At 36.6% G+C, this 10968-nt stretch overlaps 1 pseudogene; it reads right to left on the bottom strand.

Annotated features, from left to right (window-relative positions):
- Positions 1 to 1332: 1332 nt before the first annotated feature.
- Positions 1333 to 1626, bottom strand: LOC138838761 (large ribosomal subunit protein eL37 pseudogene; annotated as a pseudogene).
- Between the last annotated feature and the right edge of the window lie 9342 nt (positions 1627 to 10968).

The raw sequence follows: 10968 nt of genomic DNA, 5'->3' as shown, positions 1-10968 counted from the left end.
ACCAAAACTCATTTGGAAAAGATACATTTTATGTTCTCCTGTATAGGAACTGATAGGAAAAGATGTGTATGAATAATGACCAGAAATGGGTTACTGCTTGGATGACGTTAAGTGAAGAAAAAAAGAGAATTAAGATAAAAAACCAATACAAAGATGTTAGACCACATGCCTGGGATAATTAATAAATTAAATGGGGATAAAGGTATTGAAGAAAACAAGTGTGGTTTCAGACATACTTGATTTGAAGACAAAAATGTTCAAAGGCTAGAAGAAAACTGTAGCATTAAAGCTTAGAAGAAATGAGCTGAAGAACTGAGGGACAGTGCCCAGGCCGAGTTCAGGCCCCATGACCGGACCCCCACCCCTCCCCCCAAAAAAAGCTTAGAAGAAAGCCCACTCAGACTGAGGATCATTTGTTGATTAGAGACAGTGTCTACGAGAGACAAGATGAAGGCTGCTTTTAGCATTCTAGTGATGATCACATTTATTGGTCAAGCTGGAGGAAGGGAACCAGGATGATGGCAGCTATGGCTCATAGCAAAGCAGAAGCTAAGATGTTCTCATCTGTGAGAAAATATGATAATGATCATGGTGCTTCTAGACGTAGAAAATTATTAGAAATAGTAACATATTCTTTGGCATGTACAAAAGTAATCTTTTATTTTTTTTTCCGTGACTTTCTACCTTATTCTGCGACCTGCACACAAGAAATACCAACAAATTGTAAAATGAGGATATATGACTTGTGTCTCATTTAAACATAGCTCCAGAAAGCAAGAGAAGAACCTGTATTTCTCTGCCTCTCATCCAGGCTTTGACAAATACTGCTGCACAATGTATATTTCCTAAAACATACGGAAAGACCTGAAGTCATGTTGAATTCTGGTCTACCCCAAAAAAGCTGATTGCAGCCTCTTCATTTTCATTCCATAGGCGATTTACATACTGGAAGTACTTTTTTAAGTCTTGGGACTGAAAATATGAGAACTTGTGTCTACTTGCACTTCTTAGTTCAGTGTTGTGTGTGTGTGTGTGTGTGTGTGTGTGTGTGTGTGTGTGTGTGTGTGTGTGTGTGTGTGTGTGTGTGTGTGTGTGTGTGTGTGTGTGCTTTCTCCTGGGAGTTTATTCTCAAGTAAAATTATGTTTTTCCTATTGCCAGGTTCTAAAATTACCCCTAATCAACCTTCAACTCCTTCCCACCAAAAAAACTGAAGTAAATGGCTGTTGGAAATGGCTGAGCTGTGGAAAGTATCTAGTGAACCTGCACCCACAGAAATATCTTAATTTTTTTTAAAACCAGAGCATTTATTGTATGGCTAATCTTTTAAGTTCTCAAGAAGAACTGGATGCTGCAACAGCTGCTCTCTTAGGTTTAGGTGTTGTTCCTTCACGGAATCCATGCCTGAATCTGTGATAGACAATTTTCAGGTGCCTCATCCGACCTGTCCCGGTACTATTTCATCTCTTAGCCTTGGCACTCCAGTTATACTTTCTCTTGCGTTTTGCAGGGTAGCCACATTTGCCACATGTCGACTTCTGAAGGTGTTAGGCCTTAGAACCTCAGTGGCAGCACAACGTGTGCGTCTTATTGCGACGCTTTCCAAAGGATGACGTTCCCTTGGTCATCTTGCCTCTATCTTAATTTTTTTTAATTGTATGTTAATTATCAAGTATGTGTGCAAAGGAGTTACTATTCAACAAATCAGTTTATAAATACAATGCCTCTTGGTCGATGCCACTTCATTCATCATTCTCCTCCATCCCTCCCAACCCATCTCCTCTCAATTTTCATAGTTTCTGCCCATTCTGTTGTGAGTGGTGACCTTGGCGAGCTGGCAGAGCTCGCAGGGCCTTTGCTTTGAGATCACAATGAGAACAGAGAGGTAGCTCTGTGTGAAGAGCATTGACAGCGTTGCTATTTCTCTGTGGGCCTCAGACCAGAATTTGTGTGTTGTTGCAGGCTGAGCTGCTCCCATATCTGTTAATTGGATCATGATGGCAAAAAGTGCCAGGTTTATCTTTAGGTGCATTGAGGCTCAGAGAAAAAGGAATAATCTTTGTTGCAAGAAAGCTGGCAGAAAGACAGGCACAAGCAAGATTTTTCTCAAGTGCTGAGCAGCTGAAGATGTTACACCTAAGGTATTTGGGTTTAGGATATCAACACTGCGTGCTGTTGCTCGAGATCCTCCATCAAAGAGGAATGGACAGTAAAACTTACAGACCATCAGATAGATCAACAGCAAAGGATCAGGGGGTTCACACAATGATCTCCCACTTTCCCCTTTGGAACCTGAAGTTACTCCAGAAAGGTTTTGCCAAAACACTTCAGGATGCCTAAATGTGACTCAAAACCCTCATTACACTCCTCATGCCATGATACTGGTGCTGTCAGTCCACTTGGGGGCCTTTTCTGTTGTTTTACACAATATATTACTTGTCCAATTTAGGATGTGATTTCCTGAGAAAGAGAATTTTTATTCTGCATCAGCAGCTGTGTGATAGCTTCATTGATGTCAGCTCTGCCTCTTCAACAAGTTTGTTAAATCTACGTAGAGCAAAGTCTCTTTCTCAGCTTTTCTTCACTATTGCTAACACAGAGATGACCATTGTTGACCGAAAAGAATAGAATGTATACGAGGTCATATTCCAACATATTTTCAAATTCTTATCAATAATACAGAAAAGCCTCTTTCCACTGAGGTAGTAAGGACATCAAGACTGCCTGACTAGGAGTTGTATTGTTCTTGTATTTCCTGAAGGATATATCCAAGCCTTTATTAAAAGTATGAGCACAGTAAGCAAACTTAATCTACGATGATTTTCTGAAAGCATGACTCATGTTAGAAAAATTAGATGCCCAGTGCTTCCTAACAAGAGGTCTCTGTTGTTTTGATGTATAGAGGATCTGATGCCCTAGATCCTGACACACAGAGATTGTTTAGGTGAAATGTATGTCCTTGAGTGGAGGAGAAAAAAGGCAGACCATGGGGTTCATCTTTTATTTTGCCCTGACCTGCCCTTCATTGCCTTCTGTTATTTTTTTCTGTGCTAACTCTAATCTGATTAACTGAACTTCAGGATGTGCTTTGAAAGTTATGGCTGGGGACAATGGGATTGATTGTGTAGTAGTTCATGAGTGTCTGAGAATTCTCTGCAAATATTCCTTCCTTTAGCTTAGACTTCTGGTGGGATTAATGGGAGCAATTGAAACTCTGGGTCTACTGATTCTTGAGGACTCTTCTGTGGATTGAATGTACCCCCTTGGAAAAGCTGAACCATTTTCCAAATTTGACAGCATTTGTTGGGCACTCCTATTATCATGCTTCCTTTTGATTTCACAGTTCCTTGACAGTGAGCCAAGGATATTTATAGATATATTCAATATTCTTTGCTGTTCAGGCTCTGGGTCATTTTTGATAGCTACTCCAGAGACTCATTGTGAAAGATAATATGTGAGAACAAAAATAACATGAGTTTTAAGGTTACAAAAGCCTCACTTCGTATTTTTGTGGTTTCTTAATATATAAACGAGGATTAAAAACACCTATCTTGTGATATTAGTGTGAATGTTAAGTAATCCTATATATATATATATATATATATACACACACACACACACACACACATATATATATGTATATATAGTACAACATTCAAGAAGAATTATTTTTGTTACTGCACAAGAGTTGTCTTATGACATTTGTATAAAATAAAATGCCATGTTCAAAGTCATTCCTTTTAACTACTTTGAGATATTGAAATTTAACGTATTGGATATGTTAATTGTCCTGAATTGATCATTTTCCAATCATACAAAAATCAAAGTACTGCATTATAACTCATAAAAAACATCCAGATATCTTGTCAGGGACATAAACTTTAAGAAATCCTTCTAGAAGAAAATAAACTGTTGTCAAAGGATGAAGAAAGTACTCAAAATAACAAAAATGTTATTAAAATTGTCATCTAGGATAATTTTAGTAAATATAATAACATCTCTAAGAGAAGAGTGATATTTCATATTCTCAATGAGTGTCTTCAGAGTCAGAGTTCTTTCTAGCTCTGTTCATTCACGTTTCTTTATTTTTCATATGGAGATTCAAATATTTGCCAGATAGTACCTTACTTGGTTGTAAGGTTGAAATATGGTTTATAAATATGAAAGTTTTGAAAGTTGAAAATCATGCACATGATGAGGGTATTTTTTAAGTAATGTCTCCTTTACTTCATTATTAGTGAATATTAATGATTAATGAATAATTTTATTAAATCAACTCCTGTTGCAAGGAAGTCTCCCTTTCCCTGTGAATTTCTGCCACTGTTTGGATAGGAATGGTCCCCAAATGTTTTATCAACTTCCTTTTCCTTAGATAGTATACAGTGACATTTTCTTTATGACACATGAACAAGACTATCAACATGAATCTTTTCTAGCCTTCTTTAAAGGGGTGAAGCCATCAAGAATGATTGACATGTTGAATGCTGTTTTCCTTCTCACTTAACAATTTCAGACAGCTGAATTATAATCTTTTTGGCTGTTATTCCAATTTTTTTCTGTCAATTTCCCAATCATTAAAAAAAATCACAGAAGGAGCATAATAATATTTTCTTTTTAATTTTATTGATGACTTCTGATCCCCTACAATGTACTAAGATAACAAAATTATCTTTTAAGTAACAGAACAGATATTATAAGGATTCATAGGATCATAAGTCCCTCATTTTCATGTTTCGTTTCTTCATAACAGCTAATGTATAGCTCTCAAATGCATATTTTTATTAGGAATTATGCTAATATTAATCTCATTTAATTTTCCCAACCCACAGAAGTGATTCCATGAGTTTCCACGTATGGCAGATGGAGAATCAAAGGTTTATAGACTATGTTAAAGGTCAAATGAAGTGGTTGAGAATTCAAACTAAGTCCATCTGATTCCAATAGCCTGTGCTCTTTGCCTATACTTTATTGAGAAATACCAATTGTTATAAAAGCACAGACATAGGGTGAAGCCAGTGATCACATACAGAAAATGTTAGGTGTTTTGAAGATGCGACAAGAAAATAAAAAGGGCAGAAGAAGCAAGAAGCATTGAACACCAAGGAGAACAATCATAAAGGATATTCACAGAATGAAGGCTAAGAGAATGAGGAGTCAATCTCAGGCAGTAGGGATGATTGGACAAAAGAATGGTGTAGAAAAAATTCCAACTGTCACATTTATTGCCAATAATTTTGTTTTCTAAAATTTTTTGTGTACTGTTACTAGGGCTTGAACTCCACTCCCCATACTCCTGATCATGGCTGGTGGTCTACCACTTGAGCTACCCTTCCAGTATCAGCTTATCTGATAAGTTGGAGATGAGTCTCTTGACTGTATCTGCAGATCTGGCTTTGAACCAAGATCCTCAGACTTCAGCTTCTGCATAATAGGAATATAAATGGGAGCCACAGGTGCTGACCGCCCCTTCTACCCCAGAATAAATATAGAAAATGACCGTCTTTCTATGGAGATTGCATGAACAGATGATGCCTCTTGTGACAGCCAGGAATGGAGCAATGCAACAAAAGCAAACACAGCATCTCACCCTATTCCTTAAAATCCAAGAATCAATATTTTGTTATACTAATGGCTCTTCATGTAACATAAACTTGACAACTCTATTGTAAAGACTAATTGGAACATATGCTTTAGAGCCAAAAGGATCTCCAAACTAAACCCTGGAAATGAACTAAACTATTCCAAGTGCACCAGGTAGGGAGGGCATTTTATTCTCCAACACAGAGCATGACTTTATACAAAAATATTTGAATTCATGCCCTTTGGGCAGATGTCCCTCAAGAGAGAAAAAGGAGTAATGGAACTAAATATGCCTGTATTATTTTTTATTTGTATTTATTTATTTATTTGTAGGTCGTGGGGCTTGAACTCTGGGCTTGGGCACTGTCCCTCAGCTCTTCAGCTCAAGGTTAGGGCTCTAGCACTTGAGCTACAGCACTACGTCCGGTTTTCTGGTGGTTTATTGGAGATAAGAGTTTCACGGACTTCCCTGACCGGGCTGGCTTTGAACCGTGATCCTCAGATCTCAGCCTCCTGAGTAGCTAGGATTACAGGTGTGAGCCACCCCGCCCGGCTTGCCTGTATTATTTTTTCCCTAACTTTACCTATCAGGTTAAACCATTCCCCCTACCTTCAGGCAGAGACAAATAAGTGTAGAAAGGTCAGAAGTTTGATCAAGTGGCTAACATCAATAAGGATAGAGGAACAAGAATGGTTAGAAAAGAGTCTCTTGTGATGTTTCATTGCCACAGCAGAACAATGTGTATATGAGATGCATCATTTGCACTGGTTAGAGCTATCTAGGTTGGTAGGGAGCTAGGGACTTGTTTCTCTTTCAGTTTATGTATGGGATAATAGGAATTAAGTAGGAAAAAAGATGCCCTGAGAAAATTCTTACTTTGTGTGCCCAAGTGTGTGCAGATTTACATTCAAGGATATTTGCAGAGAGAAGGAAGGTGGGAGGGAGGGCTGCAGAGAGGGAGAAAGGGAAGGAAGGACAGAGAAAGAAAGGAAGGATCAATTGGGACAATTTAACCTATTCTTGCTTTGTTAATGCTTAAATTTTGTTAGTTTAATACAGTGAAATCTTACATTGACATTATAACATTAATATATACATACATATGAATGCATACACACATATACACATATGAATCTTCCAGTCCAGCCTACCAGTATTTAAGAATTAGAGACAATGGGATCTTTTTCTGTAATGGTTCACATTTATAATTCCCACATAATCATCAGGAAGTTAGTAGGAGCATGTGGTTACAAACATTATGAAAGATAAATCCTATTTTCAAGAAAAGATGAGGCACAAATCATTATAGTGAGCACTCACACCTGTAAAATTATGCCGCTACTTTAAACCTCAGTGTTTATACTTAAGATTTTATTTTGCCAATTGGAATAAATATAAAATGTATGTAATCTTCTCCACCAGACCTGCTAAGGAACAAGCTTTTGCTTTGAGATACACTGAAATTTCCAAAAAAAAAAAAAAAAAAAAAAAGCAACTACTCTACTTCCGTGAGAATTCACAAGATCCTTTCTGTTTATTAGTGATAAATACAACCTTTCACATCCCATAGTTAATAGCAAATCAGAAACTATTTCCTCCTTCACTTAGTCACAAAGCACAGCAAGATCCAGATCATGGATCATGGAATCCTTCTATCTTCTTTCCCTACATGCAGGTGCTCCTGTATTGCTTCCACATTCAGCACCTGTCACTATAAGCTGAAGGATGTAGTAGGACTTTGCAAAAGGTAATTTTCTTAGGTAAGCACTGACAGTGAACTGGGATAAACTGAAATTACATTGGACTATGTCTTGTCCTTGAAAATAAACTATCAGAAATATAATAGTGAAGGGAGAAAGTCAAATGATTTGCAGAGTACCCATTTCTTTTGGAAAATATACTTTCTTAGTTGTTTCATAAGGATGGATAGATGAGTATCAACAGAGAAACAATTCAAAATCACTGGTGCCAAATCTTCATGTGGAAAACCCTAAGAAATGAATTTCGCTGTTCGTACTGGCATTTGGGAAGTAAATGAGTGTCTTCCATAAAATAAACTGAAATGTAAATCTGTCTCAAGGACTATCATCCCCAGGAATTTTTTTTTGTGTGTGGGGGGATCAGCTTGAAAATTAGGTCATTTCCCTGAGAATTCTTTTGGAAATCTCAGATATTCAGGTCATTAAATAACCATTGCAGATCTATTTTTACTATAGATAAGTAAAAGTTTTCACTGACTTTTCTACTCAAGTAGATAAAAGGAGATTTATAACATGGGGAATTGCTAATTAATAGGAATAAAGTTTCACTTAGTACAAGATGAATAAGTTCTGGAGATATTCTGTACAACATTGTGCCCAGTACTTTAAAGATGTTGTGTTGTACACTTTTTAAAAAATCTGTGAAGGGAGCAGATCAAATATTAAGAGTTCTTACCACAATGATAAAAATGAAAGACTGGAGAGTGGCTGACATTTGTCTTTCAAGCTTTAATATATATATTTTTATTTTTACTCCTTTTTATGCCTCAAAGCTTATTACTCTTTTCAAATAACAATACCAAGAAACATCTGAAGAAAGTGAGAACAATGGAAACAGTTGAAATAGAAATGTATTCAGCAAAAGAAGATTATTAAGAATTAAAATGCTCACATGGATCAGATGAATCTCAGTTATGCAAGCCAGACTTGCACTTGTGGTTTTTAGTCTCTCTGTCTTTGCATCCAGTATCTTTTGTAGGAAGTTGTCTAAAAAACTTCTATTCACTAATGACCAGAGTTCACACCAAAGTCTGCTTTTCTTCAGTCTTCAACTCAATTGGAAATGAGTTGAGAGCTGTCTAATGAATAGTTTGTTAGTATAATGTACTTGAATATGTACAAATTTATTTTAAATGAGTGTAGGGTGGCTTGATGATAATATTGATCTTACATCCACTCAGTTGAATTTGTTTCTTAGGCAAAAGTTCATACTCCAGTGAATGTCCTTCAAATTGGACACAGTCTCGCACATTTTTCATATACTGCATCCCTTATACACCCTTTCAGGTGCCTTCCTGGATACATATGCTGATCATGAGATGTTTTAAAAGCATTTCATTTCTTCTTGAATTTTTAGGGAAAAGTATTACCGAGATGTTCATGTGAATGCCAAATCCATGTGAATATTTATTTACCTACTATATTTTTATTATCTTGAAATATTTGTACAAAGGACTTATGCATTGTTTAGGAATGCAGTACAGTCTTGATCCATGTCACCCCTTTCATCATTCTCTTTATTCCACCTAACTGAGCTCTTCAACTTTCTTAATTTCATAGGTTATGCATTGAGTATTATGACAGCATTCTCTCCCTGTTCCACTCTTCATTTATCTCGCCCCTCTTCATGATCTCCCTCTACATTTTTCAAGTGCTAATTTTCTTGTATTCGTTTTGTTGGACTGTGAGTTAATTTTTCTAAGGAATTACAATGTTTGAATTTTTCCCTAAAATATTACACTTCAGTTAATATGTTTGTGTTCTTCTTGCATACAACACTGTATGTATTTGCTTATTCATTTATAAATTAATTCTAAAGAAAACATGCATCATCTGTCTCTATGGGCTTGACTTGCAGCACTTAACATGTTTTTTTCCATGTCTATCCATTTATTTGCAAATGATATAATACCATTTTTCCTAATGGACAGGTCAAATTCCATTATGTATAAGTATCAAATTTTCTTGATGCATTTGTTCATCGAAGTGAATCTGGGCTGTTTCCCTACCTTGCTTATGGGGAATAGTGCAGCAATGAACATGGTTGTTCAGGTGGCTTTACAGGGTCCTGATTTGTAATATTTTGGGTTAATGATGTGAACATTTTTAATGGACCGTGTGGGTAGGAAAACAGGGTGATTCTTTATTGGGTTTAATGCTCCTTTGGGATTTGTAAAGTTGAATTAATATATAAGCACCCCTGGAGACTATTAAGTGGTAGAAAGGCTGTAAGGATCTAAGGAGGATAAAGAAATCTCCAGGTGACAGCATTTACCAAATATGAACCCATAAACAACTAGTTCTGTCAAATTACCACATAAATTGTTGATTAGAAGGGCTTCTGGGTTTTGAAATTGCTAAATTGCTAACGTCAATTAAATGAATGTTCTTTAATATTACAATTATCAGGGCCTCTTTATCATGACTCTCGAAACATTCTATAGCATGTAGTAATTCTCAAACTCATTTGGATTTAAGTGGCCTTCTTTTCAAGAAGGTTTTTAAAAATTAAAACCAGTGTTCTTCAAAATATAATTTAGGAAGTGCTATAGAAAGAATGGGGGAAGAGAAGAATCGGGAGATTAACAATAGTAACACCTAATATTTGTATAGTGGTTCCTGAAGTGTTTCCTCATTTATTAGCTCTCCTGATCCTCAGGGCAAACAGTTTTACAGGGGAGAAAGGCCTTAGTGGCTTTTCACAATATGTACAGTTATAAAAAGGCAAAGTTTTACTTAGCTGTAGGAGTCTTGACTTTAGATAAAATATCCTTTTCACTATACTCTCCTGTAGTGAAGACATCATGTCCTTTGTTTCAGTTTTTGCTGAGGGATAGTTTTAAATTATTTGTCTTAATGTTGTTATTATGAACATCCTTTATATGTCAGAGCAAGTTCTAAAAGATCTATCCCTTGGCCTCCATCTTCATTTTCCTCCATCTACATGTCATATCTTACCTTTATCAGATGACACAGCAGAAATAAAGGGAATACTCAAAGGGTCTCATGAAAGACTTTTAATAACTTTTTGTTTTTCTTTTTTACAAAAAACGGCTCGCAAATAGAATAAGAGCAGCAAATAGAATAAGAGCAACCTAAAAAGGGTGATTAATCTCTTGTAGCTAGTGGCAGTTAGCACCTGTTACTTTAATCCCTAAAAAGGGAAGGAGATAGAGAGTTACTTCCCCTGAACAAGCTATAGATAGCAAGTGCATGGCATGAAGAAGTAGCCAAGCTATGGTGCAACAGAATGGAAAGAGCTGAGGAAGTCAGTACTCTTAACTTCACTCTTGTCCCACTTTCAGATCTCTTTCTAATTCCTCAAATGGACCAAAAACCAGTAAGAAACCAAAGGGACCAAGGGACCCTCTTGATGCAGCACACAGAGATCAATTTTGCAAGTTACAGCAAAGGATTATGAAGGAGAATGCAACTTGTATCAAAGGTGTACATGGAGCATGCTAGTTAATCAAGGCTGTCAAACTCTGTCAGCAAGTAGAATGGGTAGACCCCTGGGATTAACTGCCCCTGGTCAGTTTAAGAGATGATGACCTTGGGAAAAAAAATCTAAAAATGATTCTGCACCTCATTTCTCCAGGATGACCATTCTCTGTGATATCTTAATTAAA

This window comes from Dipodomys merriami, unplaced genomic scaffold, assembly GCF_024711535.1.
Source record: "Dipodomys merriami isolate MVZ:Mamm:240054 unplaced genomic scaffold, mDipMer1.0.p SCAF_29, whole genome shotgun sequence".
Lineage (NCBI taxonomy): Eukaryota > Metazoa > Chordata > Mammalia > Rodentia > Heteromyidae > Dipodomys > Dipodomys merriami.
This window is presented reverse-complemented; position numbering and strand designations above follow the sequence as displayed.